This window comes from Anomaloglossus baeobatrachus, chromosome 3 (genome assembly GCF_048569485.1).
Source record: "Anomaloglossus baeobatrachus isolate aAnoBae1 chromosome 3, aAnoBae1.hap1, whole genome shotgun sequence".
NCBI classification, from domain to species: domain Eukaryota; kingdom Metazoa; phylum Chordata; class Amphibia; order Anura; family Aromobatidae; genus Anomaloglossus; species Anomaloglossus baeobatrachus.
Genome location: NC_134355.1, coordinates 662,657,860 through 662,673,126, shown reverse-complemented (window position 1 = coordinate 662,673,126; position 15,267 = coordinate 662,657,860). Strand labels below are relative to the sequence as shown.

General features: G+C 45.0%; 2 protein-coding genes across 3 annotated transcripts in view; one reads left to right on the top strand and one right to left on the bottom strand.

Annotated features, from left to right (window-relative positions):
- Positions 1–15,267, bottom strand: part of LOC142297006 (cytochrome P450 2K4-like) — a 272,736-nt gene that overhangs the window by 57,580 nt on the left and 199,889 nt on the right. The window lies entirely within an intron of this gene.
- The window catches only part of LOC142297009 (cytochrome P450 2K1-like), a 75,146-nt gene continuing 72,419 nt past the window's right edge, over positions 12,541–15,267 (top strand). Inside the window, exon 1 of the mRNA XM_075341217.1 lies at positions 12,541–12,599. The gene's annotated coding sequence lies outside the window, so the exon portion shown is untranslated. The remainder of the gene's footprint in view (positions 12,600–15,267) is intronic.

Genomic DNA, 15,267 nt, shown 5'->3' with positions numbered 1-15,267 from the left:
GAGTGACAGATGCAAAATCAGACTCACTACCAGCACTAGCCATCAGAGGGAGTTCAGAAACATTCTCGGGAACAGCATCATCTCTTATGATATTCACAACAGATGGCTTCTACAAATGGATAATGATCCTAAAAACACACCAAAATCCACAATATATGACTTCAAAAGGCACAAGCTGAAGGTTTTACAATGACCCTCACAGTCCCCTGATCTGAAAATCATTGAAAATCTGTGTCAATGTAAAAATGTAAAAGATGCAAATATATTTTTTTCTTTGTCTAAAATACAAAGGAAAAGTGTAATCTTTAACTTTAGGTCTTTTAGAGATCATATAATTTTCAACCTACTTAACTGTTAACAAAGAGAAAGAAAAAGAAGGAGAAAGAAAGAAACAGCCTATTCGAAACCTTAATAGCTGGGCCTTCTGTCACCATGTTTTCCCGTCGTACATGACTTCAGTAGATCACATAGTAGAGGGGAATTAGAACTACACCAAATCGTAGTAACCAGTAAATGCAATTTTAACATTTTACTACCCTACCTTATCTGGGCATGTTGTGTGTGTTGTATGGTTAGACATATTCTGTTTAATTTATGAAGGAGGGACTCTTAAACTCACAAAACCTATGCGCACAATGCAAGAACTGGCAATAATTAGAAGGAAGAAGAAGTCCTATACACCCTGTATTAGACATAAAGGAGGGCATTATACATATTATTTTAAATTGTTAGGTATTGGGACTCCTAGACTCATAAAGCCTATGCATTAACTGTGTGAGCTGCCAAAAATTAGAAGAAGGTACTGCAATACACCCTGGAAGAGATGTAGAGGAGAGCCTCAAAAAACATTTGTTTCTTATTTTTAGGAAATGGGACTCAAAGACTAGTATAGGCTATGTATTTATTGCAAGGGTTGAAAAACATTTGACCTTTGGTGTAGTATACATCTATATATTTAAGAGAATTGTAGAGGAAGGCTTAATACACATCTTGAAAAAATTATGAAGGGGGGCATCATACACACCTTGTAAAAATTAAGAGTGAGGGTCACATGATGACCCACTAAAAATTAAGAGTGAGCGCTTCCTGTTTCCCCCTCATTAAATTTAAAGCAAGGGCCAACTGATGACCCTCTAAAAAGATTAAGCGAGGGCCGCCTATTTACTCTCTTAAACTGTAGAGTGAGGCCCGCCTGTTAACCCTCTAAAAATTTGAAGTAGGGATCTTCTGATGACCTGTAAAGATCTGGAGTGAGAACAACCAGATGGTCCTCTATAGATTTTGACTGAGGTCTACCTGATGACTCTGTAAAAACTTGGAGCAAGGACCGCCTGATAACCCTCTAAAAAGTTTGACTGAGAGCCACCTGTTTAACGTCTTTAAATTTAGAGCAAATGCTGCCTGATGACACTCATCATTTGTAATGTAGGGATCCAGTGTATGAACAGGCATGGTATTTGTGTGAGCTTACCAAGCCTCAGACCCACCACCAGGTTACTCCCATTATCACACATGACCATGCCTGGTTTTAGAGTCAGCAACTAGAGCCACAGATCTTTCTAGTCTGTTATAGCATTCAACAACTCTGCAGCAGTGTGCTGTTTGTAGCCTAAGGAAATTAATTTTAGCAGAGCTTGTTGCTCCTTCACCGAGACAGTGCTGCAGTGCTTTCAGCTTGCGACTAATATGGATGACATGCTCTGAGATGACAATTCTGAGATGTAGGATATAGAGTAGGAGGGGGTTCAAAAACTGGTGTAGGAGGTGGAAGAAACCCTGATGGAACTAGGAACCACAATCCTCGGAATTGGTAGCACGTGATGCTGTTCCAGGATCCAACTCAGTCTCTGCTTTCACAAGGTTCACCCAATGTACTGTCAGAGAAATGTAGTGTCCCTATTCACAAGCACTTGTCCACATACCGAACATCAAGTGGACCTTCACAGTTACTGAATTGATGAGACACAAGTGATATTTTGTGAGATGTGCTCGTGTAAGGTGGGAATGACAAACTAGGGAAAAAAATATCAGCTGGTGTTATATCAGTTATGGAAGTTAGCAGGGACCACTGTGTACCTGCTTTGTCTCTCAAGATATTGATCCCTAGGCTATTCCTGTACCCAAGATTATCTCTAAAGGTGGAGATACCTGTGTCCCATACCTTGCTATATTTGTAGAGATGACTCTATTCCTCCCCCAGGGGAGTGAAGGGTCAAGAGTGCAACGGGTACGCACACAAAAAACAGGCAAGGTGCCAAATATAAAAGCACTCAAAATCTTCTACTGTAGGAAACTTTGCCAGTGCAATAGAAATGAACACCTCAGCTATACAGAGACAAGCTCCTTAAATTTGGTCAGAATAGAGAATCTATATCAGGCATGGAGTGAAGCCAGTTTTGTAGATACAGCGGAAAGGAAAAATAATCACAAGCTGCAGCTAAAACGAAGACTATGAGAATTCTCAGCTAGCATGGTAAGGGTTTTTAACCCCTTCAGCATAGAATGGAAAGTACATAGGCAAGACAACAGTCAAGTGAGCTTTACAGAAAGCCTCCAATTGACAAAACGAAGAGACCTCCTGACCCAAGGTCCTCCAGAAGTGATATTAGAATGTGGCAAGATCATGGGAGTATTCCCCCTTCTACGGCATGCCTCCAGATCCTCAGGACCAGGTTTGTTCAGATAAGATAAAAAAAACACCAAAAAGGAGCCAAGACAAATGATATGTGCACACACAGAATGTGGTGAGCCTTCCTCATAAAGATGGCTGCAGCCGAGGTGCAAGATGCTGATGTCACAGCCACTCAACCTCCACACTAGGGGGGAGGGGAGGTTGCTTAGCATAAGACATGCACACTAATAAGGCTTGCACTGGGAGCCCACCATATAATGAGTGAAATGCACAGTGTCTGAACTGTGACCTATAAATGACACCAGAAACCCAGGTCAGGCGGGCAAAACAGCACTATATAGGTACATCTCGCACGGATACACGAGACGCATAGTGTCTGAATAATGGCCTATAAATGACGCACAACACCAGGTCCAGGCGGGTCAGTTAGCACTATGAGTACATAACACATGACAGGCTCACCATATAACCACCTGAATTCAAAAGGTCCACACACATCCTGCAAAAATGGATAAAATGTGCCATACCTCAAATAGTGAGATATTAGTTTATATTTTGGCCCAAAATATGTAAGCTCGCAATTCGTTCGTCAAGGATTCTCACACTTGCGAGTCCCTACACAGAATTAGTTAGAAAAACCACAAAGAACTATTTCAAAAAAACACCAAAAAGGAGCCAAGACAAATGATATGTGCACACACAGAATGTGGCGAGCCTTCCTCATATAGTGCTGTTTTGCCCGCCTGACCTGGGTTTCTGGCGTCATTTATAGGTCACAGTTCAGACACTGTGCATTTCACTCATTATATGTTGCATGTCTTATGCTAAGCAGCCTCCCCTCCCCCCTAGTGTGGAGGTTGAGTGGCTGTGACATCAACATCTTGCACCTCGGCTGCAGTCATCTTTATGAGGAAGGCTCACCACATTCTGTGTGTGCACATATCATTTGTCTTGGTTCCTTTTTGGTGTTTTTTTTATATAGTTCTTTGTGGTTTTTCTAACTTGTTCAGATAAGATGCATGGAAAGAATGTATTAAACTACTGTAGATCACTCCTAACGAACATGACCTTTCAGAGGACTCATTGTCATGATTATTCATCATAAACTCAGCCAAGGGTAAAGATGACCAATTTTCCAGATTATCAGACACAAAACAGCTAAGGTATGTCATGGTGCTCGAGTAGCCATGATGCTTAATCGAGTATTGAGCAATGGCGAGCACGCTCGCTCATTCCTAATCAACTCTTTGGACTATGCAGCGAGAAGAATAATAATTAGAGATGAACAAATCTGATTGAGGTAAATTTAATGTGCTTTATGATTAAAAAAACATTCTAATTCTCCAGATTTTTAAATTTTCCTTATTTGCATCATGCAGAATCAGCAAAATTGGGGCCAGCAGCTGCCAGAGTGATCCAACAGAGCCAAAATTTAAGAAGCCGCCACAAAGTTTGTGTTCACAGTTCCCCCACAGAGCCAAAATTTTAAGAGTGACCCCACAGAACTTTTTTCAGAGTACCACAAGAGTGCCCATATTATGAATATCCCCACAGAGCCTTTTTGGAGATTACCCCTGTGACGACATGGACTCTGAGTGCCTAGCATGGGTTACATTTCTTAAAATTCAGCCAGACATGAAAACAGTTTGTTTACAGATGTGGAATAATCCCTAATTCTTCTACAAGACTCTTGGGAGTTTAGTATTGAAGTTTTTGTTGACTCATGTAATTGTTTTTGCCACTGAAGGCCAGACACCCATTGTATTGCTAATCTAATTTAAATTACCTCAGTGGCCATTGCCTAGTCTGTGGATTTCAGACTACATGTAAAAATTCTCAGTCTTTCTATCCACATCATTTAAATGAACATTATCCATGCAGCTTGAAATGCATCCAATAAGAGAAGCAGCCTTGTACAACCAATCCGATAAGGGCACAGTATATCCTAAGGTAATGTTATGGCTATAAAAGGGGACTTCTTGGAGTCACCAGGTTGCTGATGGATGTTGCATGATCCAGTCTAAGCTCTTAGGAGCTGGCTAGGGGATCAGAACCAGGATGCCTTGTGGACTCGGTCTAGGGACTTTGGCTCCGACTAGAGGATCACTTGGCTACATGGCTTCAATCTAGGGTCTTCGATTCCGATTGGAGACCATAACTGCAGTCTAGGGATTTCGACTCCAGCTGCCAGGATTATATCATATCATCATACCAGAGACTACTTAAGGAAGAAACCCAGGTTGGGACAATTTGGTCACCTGGCTACAGACTTTGCTGTGCTCGGTAAGCTTCCCACGCTTGCCACTATTCTTTTCTAGGAGTAGCTGGCCCTGGAAACCCCGAAGCACGAACAATCTAATCCCTGGTGAGCCAGCGGAAGGGTGAGACTCTGTTGCCTGTTACACTTGTATGTTTTCCTGGTTATGTGCTATGTGCCGTTAATTATTTAGGGATCCAATAAAGTCTTAATATTGTGATTCCCTCATCCTGTGTTGTCTGAGTAGTGTTCTGCCCACGGTTCAGGAGGTCGGCGTTCAGTTGGAATGAGCCCTGGGCCATGCTCTCTTTCTAAAGGCGGCCGGGTCAGCGGACGAGAGCACCCACTAACTCCCGTGTCTCCACAATTGGTGGCAGCAGTGGGATACTACTCAGCCTGGTTTATCCAGGGGAGCTGCAGAGGACTGGTGTTCGTGGACACCGTCCAGGGCTCAACAACCAGGGAGGCACATAAGCATACCTAGCAGGTCATAGGGGAGGCATTCAGGTTTTGGACGCTGCCATGTCCAACCCCACCAGCTCAGCCATGGGACAAAGACAAGAGAGGAGTTACGACCACAGCAGTAAATGGATGCTACAGGATCTGTACCAGATGCGAAAGATTGACTACAGGAACACTGACACTCGGTCGGACTTCATCTGGCAATTAGTCCATTGGGATGCCCAGAGTGATGCAGAGGACGATGAGGATCCCGCCGATATTGACCCAGAGGATTTAAACTATGTGCCACATCATGAATCTAGTGACAATCGGGAATCAACTTGGTCCCAAATGGCCCGAGACACAGACTTGTTGGCTGCATTGGGGCCTAAATCCTCAAGAGAAGAGAGGGCTTGGGTTCTGGAATTTGTTTATGGGGTTCAAGCTGTCGTACTGCTAACACCAGCCGCTCGAGAAGGATGGCCCCGCTACCCAGCTGAAGCTGCATTAAAACAAAGGTCTACAAACAGGGCCTGTGACTTTCCCAATCTATGGCGCTGTTATACATGTGGGCGCCTTGGACATATGGATAAATATTGTCTCCAAAACCAAGGCCCCATGCTTGGAGCCCATCTGCCAGCTCAGCAGGACAAGGTCTGTGACATGCAGAGCCAAGGACTACGAGACATTGGTTCCTCCATTACCCTGGTGAGCCAGCGGAAGGGTGGGAAACTGTTGCCTGTTACATTTGTGTGTTTTGCTGGTTATGTGCTATGTGCCGTTAATTGTTTGGGGATCCAATAAAGTCTTAATATTGTGATTCCCTCATCCGGTGTTGTCAGAGTAGTGTTCCACCCATGGTTAAGGAGGCCGTCGTTCAGTTTGGATGAGCCCTGGGCCATGTTGTCTTTCTAAAGGGGCCGGGCCAGTGGATGAGAGCACCCACTGACCCTCGTGTCTCCACAACCCCCACAGAGCCTGGTGCAGAGAACCCATACAGAGAAGTTTTTTGAATATGCAGAGAGAGAAATAAGAAGAGATTTAAGCTAATACTTCCCTCACGCAATCAGCGTCCTGTCCCTACACTAGTCTGAACACAATGGCGATGCCACCCATGAACCGGTGGTTATACAGGCTTGGTCACGTGGTGTGCCAGCTAATCACAGACATGTCACTACTTGGCATGGTTGTGATGGCTGCAAAAGTGGCCACAGCCAAAATGCTTGTTGATTGTTAAAAGAATACAGCACAGCCAAACAGTATTTAGCAACCAATTAGCATTTAAACTTTGAACTTGACCACGAACTTACGTGAGAAGTCTGTGTTCATATTTGAGCACCGGACATGGGCTTTACCATATTTTTGTATGCTAGCCATGTACAATTACACAACTGGGGATTGGGCCCTGCAGCGCAGGGTGGCCCAAGCTTTCTGGGTTCCCCTACTGCGAATTGCAGTCCGCAGCTGCCCCAGAAAATGGCACTTTCATAGAAGCGCCATCTTCTGGCGCTGTATACAACTCTTCCAGCGGCCATGTTGCTGGGTGGCATGCTGGGTAATAATGGCTTAATACCAGCTTTGTATTACCACCTGATATAAAGTCCAAGATCCTTAATGTCAGGCCAAGTTTGACCCGGCCATTAAGAATCACCAATAAAGGGTTGAAAAAAGACATCACACAGAGAAAAAATATTTTATTAGAAATAAATACTCAGACATACTTAGGGATTCCATTTTTATTACTCCCTCTCACCCCTCCACTATCCTGGTCTTCTGTCTTCTTTCTTCTGTCATCTTTCTTCAACTGATGCAGCTGCACTATATCAGAAAGCACAGGGGAGGAAGAACTACTTTCTGGGCATGCTCAGTACAGACAACAGAATCGTGCCTACAAGAATGCGGTGACTTCCGGTAGAGCAGGATCCGGCTCATTGAAAAGCATTGAAGGTACTGCCGCAATATGAAGGATCCGGTGAGATGCAGTATTTTGTCCGAGGTCAAAAACGCTACAAGTAGTGTTTTGGAAAAGAAGATAAAATAGCACATCTCACTGTATCCAGTATATGCCGCATGTAACCGCATGTTACCGGATAGTGCCACGATTCCATTACAAATGCATTGAAATGACAACGCATTTGTAAAGGATCCGGCTTTGTGGCAAAAAAAACCCATTCATGCCGCAGTTAAAAAAAAGCTGATGTGAAAGTAGCCTTAATCTGAACACCTCATTTACTAGTGTGCCGCCCCTGCAGCAATCGGACTGCTCGGATCCGGGGGTTTTGCTGTGGCTCGAGGGTCCTCGGACTCGGGGCTCAGCAGCCAATTTGATGTAAAGGGGGGATATTTACAAGGAGAGTTTGTGATGCCACCTGTGGGTTGCGGTAAAGGAGAGTACCGCTGCTGCTGGATGGAGGACTGGGGCAGATGGTGTGGAGCAGCTGGATGGCATGTCCCTCCGCAGGTAGGGAAGCCCCGGTGCACGGGTGAAGTGAATGGGATGGCAGGCTGGGTACAGGGGCAGGGCTTTTTCACTGTTGGATCCACAGTACAGCAGCATAAAGGAGGCACACATGGTGCTGAACCAAATCTCTGTGAGTCACTGCAGCTCTTAGGGAACACGTCCAGGTCCCGTGCCCCAGATGTCATTAGTGATCCAGTGCCTGTCTCCGTACACAGTGTTTCTGTCTGGAGACCCTATAGTCTGCAACTAGCAGGAACGGTTCTTCTGCTATTAAACGAAGTCCTTGCCCTTGGGAGCTGGCACACCGGACCTTTGCGAGCTGTCTGTATGGGAAACCCCGTCCCCCTCAGTGTGCTGTCGCCCCAACCTCTGGGCTCATGGAGAAGGTCCCTGAAGGCCCCCTTCCGCCGCAGGTCAATTATTGGGTCGCATAGAGCTTCTCCCCAATCTAGGGTCCTGGCACCCTGTCGTGCTCGGCACCAGGCAGTCGCTGTCGCTAGCTGAGGTTGGTTACCATCTCTTCTGGCACTGGGTCACTGCTTGCGACCCAACACAAGTCACTTCAGGGAGCTCCAAGTACCTCCAGCTCCTCACACTTTTGGAGCTCTCTCTCCTCTGTCTCTAAGCTCTGCTCTCCACTTCCTCCCTCCCACCAGTCTGTCTGACTTCCCAGGCAGGTGGCACTTTCCACTAGACCATCCCACTGGTGTGCCTGACAGTCCTGGTGTGAGGTGCATGTTGGAGTTTGTAGTGCAGATGGTAGGACACCTGTATCTGGGTTATTGGAACCATGGGGGGTGGGCCCTGCACCATGAAAGGGGAGGATGCAGTTCCCTGTGACACCCTGATATAGTCAGGGGTGTCACATTAGCAACTGACTTTTTTTATTTTATTTTATTTTTTTAAATTGGCAAAACAATAAAAATATATATACGCATAAAATGGGCTGCAACTCTGCATTTTTAAACATGCATTGTCCAGGACGTAGGGTGACTAAGATGTTCTTCCCACCACTGTGTTGAACCTTTAAGTATATCTATGCTATATGCAATATATGTGTAGTGTGTACATGTTGACTGTGTATATATGTGTTTATCAGATGTGTGATGGCACTGTACTAATTATAAGCAAATTTTAAAAAAAATAAACTTTTCTGGTTTTGACAATTTTGCCCCAAAATTTGGATTTATAGCAAAGTGATTCGCCGCGAACCTCAAATTTTGCATAGTTTGCAATTGCCCTGAATTCATGTGTATACTCTGAGCCAAGGTCCAAGGACTGTACCCAACCCTTCAAACTCTTTATTATAAATGCAGCCTTAGTAAAGTCAAAGTGACCTCAATATCTCTAACGATGGCTAAACTGATGGTAACCAACAACTTGACTAATAATGCACTAAACTGTTGCACTTTTTTTAGAAAGTAAAAATGGTCCAAAAATGATCCCTTTGTCTCTGATGGTGTTTATACCCATGCAATTTATATTCAAAAAGCTATGGCATTTCATAAGCGATGGCCCAAAAATTATCCCTTTATGGGAAGTAGTATCTCGCTTGATGTTTTGAAAATGAAAAAGGATAATCTTTTAATTAAATCTTTTTTGGGGGGTAAGCAATGAGTTTACTGTTTGAAAAGGGAAGAAGCAATGGCTTTAAAAAAACATCCAAAAATAATCCCTTTTTAGAAAACAGATTATTACTCTATTACTCATTTAGGGAGAGTTTAGAACTCAGTTGTGGCTTAAGGGACTAGTGGGCAGAAAATAAAGGTGTAATTAACGGAATTGAAAATATCAAAATCAAAAAACATCAGCAAACTATTCATACACTGAGCTCAATAATGAGGAGGAATATTACAAGCTCAAAGTCTCCCTCTAGTGGCGACTGCATATAAATGTTTAAACCTATATTTACTGTATGTCAGGGATTTTGTGTTCATTATTAGAACAACAGAGATCTGACACCTATAGAAATATACTAAGAAATGGAGGATTTTTGTAAAACTGCATGAAGAAAAAAGGTGGAACTTCAAGAACAAAACTGATTGATCCCTGAAAAGATGGAGTTGAATTCTCTGACATGTGCACAGATAATACATATATGTAAATAAATATGTTTTTATATATATATATATATATATATATATATATATATATAAAATTATATATACAGTACAGACCAAAAGTTTTGACACACCTTCTCATTCAAAGAGTTTTCTTTCTCTTCATGACTCTGAAAATTGTAGATTCACATTGAAGGCATCAAAACTATGAATTAACACATGTGAAATGAAATACTTAACAAGAAAGTGAGAAACAACTGAAAATATGTCTTATATTCTCGGTTCTTCAAAGTAGCCATCTTTTGCTTTGATTACTGCTTTGCACACTCTTGGCATTCTCTTGATGAGCTTCAAGAGGTAGTCACCGGAATTGGTTTTCACTTCACAGGTGTGCCTTGTCAGGTTTAATAAGTGGGATTTCTTGCCTTATAAATGGGGTTGGGACCATCAGTTGTGTTGTGCAGAAGTCTGGTGGATACACAGCTGATAGTCCTACTGAATAGACTGTGTAGAATTTGTAATATGGCAAGAAAAAAAGCAGCTAAGTAAAGAAAAACGAGTGGCCATCATTACTTTAAGAAATTAAGGTCAGTCAGTCCGAAAAATTGGGAAAACTTTGAAAGTGTCCCCAAGTACAGTAACAAAAACCATCAAACGCTACAAAGAAACTGGCTCACATGAGGACCTCCCCAGGAAAGGAAGACCAAGAGTCACCTCTGCTGTGGAGGATCAGTTTATCCGAGTCACCAGCCTCAGAAATCGCAGGTTAACAGCAGCTCAGATTAGAGACCAGGTCAATGCCCCAGAGAGTTCTAGCAGCAGACACATCTCTAGAACAACTGTTAAGAGGAGACTTTGTGCAGAAGGCCTTCATGGTATATTAACTGCTAGGAAACCACTGCTAAGGACAGGCAACAAGAAGAAGAGACTTGTTTGGGCTAAAGAACACAAGGAATGGACATTAGACCAGTGGAAATCTGTGCTTTGGTCTGATGAGTCCAAATTTGAGATCTTTGGATCCAACCACCGTGTCTTTGTGCGACGCAGAAAAGGTGAACGGATGGACTCTATATGCCTGATTCCCACCGTGATGCATGGAGGAGGAGGAGTGATGGTGTGGGGGTGCTTTGCTGGTGACACTGTTGGGGATTAATTCAAAATTGAAGGCATACTGAACCAGCATGGCTACCACAGCATCTTGCAGCGGCGTGCTATTCCATCCAGATTGCGTTTAGTTGGACCATCATTTATTTTTCAACAGGACAATGACCCCAAACACACCTCCAGGCTGTGTAAGGGCTATTTGACTAAGAAGGAGAGTGATGGGGTGCTACGCCAGATGACCTGGCCTCCACAGTCACTAGACCTGAACCCAATCGAGATGGTTTGGGGTGAGCTGGACCGCAGAGTGAAGGCAAAAGGGCCAACACGTGCTAAGCATCTCTGGGAACTCCTTCAAGGCTGTTGGAAGACCATTTCCGGTGACTTCCTCTTGAAGCTCATCAAGAGAATGTCAAGAGTGTGCAAAGCAGTAATCAAAGCAAAAGGTGGCTACTTTGAAGAATTTAGAATATAAGACATATTTTCAGTTGTTTCACACTTCTCTGTTAAGTATTTCATTCCATATGTGATAATTCATTGTTTTGATGCCTTCATTGTGAATCTACAGTTTTCAGAGTCATGAAAGAAAAAAAATAAATCTTTGAATGAGAAGGTGTGTCCAAACTTTTGGTCTTTACTGTGTGTGTGTATATATATATATATATATATATATATATATATATATATATATACTTATTTATTTTTCTAAATGCAATCCAATCCTCAATTCTATGTTTGTAGTCCAGGAGGATTTGAACAGATTGATGTGTAGATTTGTGGGAAAAGCTTTATATATACCGTAGTAACTCTCTAAAAGGTCTTCTCATTGTGTCTTAAAGTGTATCTGTCAGCAAGTTTTTGTTATTTATTCTGACAGAAGTATAATGTAGTGCAAGAGACCCTGATTCTAAGGGTGCATCCCTTGTTAGGCTGTGTATGTGTTTTAATACAATCAGTCTTTTATCAGCAGGATATTATCACTGCAGGACTAGGTGTCACATGCAGACTAGTCCAGATAATATGTGCATTCCCGCCCCCTCCACTGATTGTTAGTTTGTTGACAATGTATAAGTGTGCACAGGACGCTGCCAATCAATGGTGTGGGAGGGGTTATACACAGCTCAGCATTCTGAGCACTGTTGTAGCTATTAATAGAGATAACGGGGATTCTATCAAAATTACATCAACCACTCCAGTAAGTTGCACATTGTTGGAATTACGGTCTCTTCCCCTACATCATGCTTCTCTCAGATTACATCTCAAAATTATGCTGACAGATTCCCTTTAAGGAGTCCAGGGGGTGGTCTCCCTCATTGGTTGACCACCCACTCTAAATTCCTAAGCCCCGAATGAGATGTTTCAAATTTTATACGTTTTATTCCCCCTCTTCTCACAATCCTCTATATAAATCTGCTCAGTTTATTTTGCTCTAACATGCCGACTGCAGATGAGACCATGTGTTTAATGTCACCAATTCTGTTTTTGGCAGTGTTTTTTACCATCTGGTATTTTATGTCTGATTAATTGTCAGTTTGTGGTTTAATAATTATCCAGAGCCTCAGAGTCTATAGTTCACAACAAGCCTCATATTTCATAACATGGAGATAAGACAAGAGGACGATACCGCATACACAGATCTTCAGGCATGTAAGAAAGTTATATTTATCAATAACTAGCTGTAGCACCCGGCATTGCCCGGGATAGTAACTGTCTCTCTGTCTCTCTCCCAGTCTCTGTCTGTGTGTCGCTGTCTGTCTGTCTCTCTGTCTGTCTCTTTCCTTGTCTGTCTGTGTCTATGTCTCTGTCTGTCTGTTTCTAGCTCTCTATCTGTATTTGTATCAGTCTATGGGGTACTTTACACGTTGCAACATTGCATCCGGAATATCGTTGGGGATCACGTCATTAGTGACGCATATCCGGCACCGGTAACGACATCGCAACGTGTAAATCCTAGATGCGTCGATAAACAATCACAAAAGCATCGAAAATCGGTGATCTGTGTAGCGTCGGTCATTTTCATAATGTTGGGTCGACCGCAGGTACAATGTTGTTTGTCGTTCCTGCAGGTCCACACATCGCTGTGTGTAAACCCGCAGGAACAAGGAACCTCACCTTACCTGCGTCCACCGGCAATGCGGAAAGGAGAAGGTGGGCGGGATGTTATGTCCCGCTCATCTCTGCCCCTCCGTTTCTATTGGCCGGCCGATTAGTGACGACGCGGTGACGTTGCCGTGACGCCAAACGCACCTCCCCCTTCAAGGAGGGATATTTCGGCAGTCACAGCGACATCGCCGAGCAAGTATGTGCGTGCAATCACCACATATCGCATGTGCGACGGGGGCGGATACTATCGCGCTCGGCATCGCTAGCCGATGCTAGCGATGTCACAACGTGCAAAGTATCCCTATCTGTCTCCATCTCTGTATCTGTCTGTCTCTCTCTCTATCTCTGTGTCTGTCTCTATGTGTGTGTCTTTCTGTCACTCTCTTTCCCCGTCTATCTCTTTTCCCGTCTGTCTCTTTCTCCGTCTGTCTCTTTGCCCGCCTGTCTCTTTGCCCGTCTGTCTCTTTGCCCGTCTGTCTCTTTGCCCGTCTGTCTCTTTCCAGGGCTGTCTCTTTCCTGGGCTGTCTCTTTGTCCGTCTGTCTCTTTGTCCGGATGTCTTTTTGCCCGGCTGCCTTTTTGCCCGGCTGTCTTTTTGCCTGGTTGTCTCTTTGCCCGGCTGTCTCTTTGCCTGTCTGTCTCTTTGCCCGTCTGTCTCTTTCCAGGGCTGTCTCTTTCCTGGGCTGTCTCTTTGCCCGTCTGTCTCTTTGTCCAGATGTCTTTTTGCCCGGCTGCCTTTTTGCCCGGCTGTCTTTTTGCCTGGTTGTCTCTTTGCCCGGCTGTCTCTGTGACGCCCGGACCTTTCAGGTAGCCACAGGGTATTGTGCAATCTGCCCTTCCGCAGAGTATCCACATCCTCCTTGGCTACGGGTCCCTGACCTTTGGTGTTGCTAAGAACAAACTAATCAAAACCCTAGAAACACTCTGCACCACACCCACCAGACACACCAATGGGTAGCCTGAAGGGAAAAGGGCTGCCCACTTGCAGGGTTGGTTAGGGAGGGTCAGGAGTGTGAGGAGTAGGCAGTTGAGTGATGACTCTCGTGAGGAGAGGTCACTGGACATTTGGAGGAGGTTAGGAGCTGTGCTCCTCAGTTACTAGGTGGCAGTCATTGGTCTGGGCCTGGTAGGAGCTGGATCCCCAGTCGCAGGGGATCGTGACAAGGGGCACGGAACTGCCAAGGAGGGCAGCCGGGGGTCTTTTACCATCTCCGGGCAGAGGCCAGGGCACGACGGGGTACGTGGACCCTAGGCTGGGAAGAAGCTTCAAGCGTCCTGGTAATTTGCCCAACGAGGACGGAGCCTTCAAGATCCGTTCTCCACCCGCTCCAAAATCGGGGTACTAGCGCAACGAGAGGGATAGGTCTTTCCCAATACACAGTCCAGAAAATCCCAAGCGTTAACCCTGAGAGCAAGCTCACTCAGTTAGCCATACGGGTGAGCGGGACCCGACTAGTTCTACACTACAGGGGCCAATCAGTAGAAAAGTGCCAAGGAAAAGGTCACAGGCTAACAAGCAACACCGACGGGCACGGAATCCAGGCGTGCTCCCTCCTTGCTGCAGCGGTGCTCAGAACTTTGGTTTACAAGTTGTCGGTGTCAGCGTTATTGGACTGAGTGAGTACGCAGTGCCCCTTACCTCCCCAACAGTATCACTTTGCCACCATCACCAAGCCCCGGGGCAGTGCCCCTACCCACGGAGGGGTTAAACACCAGGCTGCCATCCCATCGCCACCAGGTGCTCCCAGCGGCAGTGATGGCACTCCGCCTTACCACACACCGTGGGTGGCGTCACGAACTTTACTCACACCACCCCCTGTAAATACCCCCCTTTCTGTTTTGAGTGGCCGCACGACCCCCGGGTCCAGACCCCTTGAGCCACCGCGGATCTGGATCCGAGCAGCAGCCCGGCTGCTGACACGGGGGCGGTACACCTACAAACGTTCTGGCGTCATGAACAGGACCAGAGCAGAACCCACTTACCTGAGTGACGTGCGCCTTGAAGCCGAAAACCGCAAGTCAAAATTCCTCTTCCCGTCAATTTTGCCATCTTTTCGCGCCAAAATGCCATCTTCCCCGTGACAGCGCGCAAAGTAGAAGCCCCGCCCTTCGTCCTGAGCACCAGGCCGGAACCAGAAGTACCCAGAGGGCCACAGCGCGCGAAAGAGTGCTGAGAGAAAACCGAGGGGGCATGCCGGTATGTAACAACAGCGG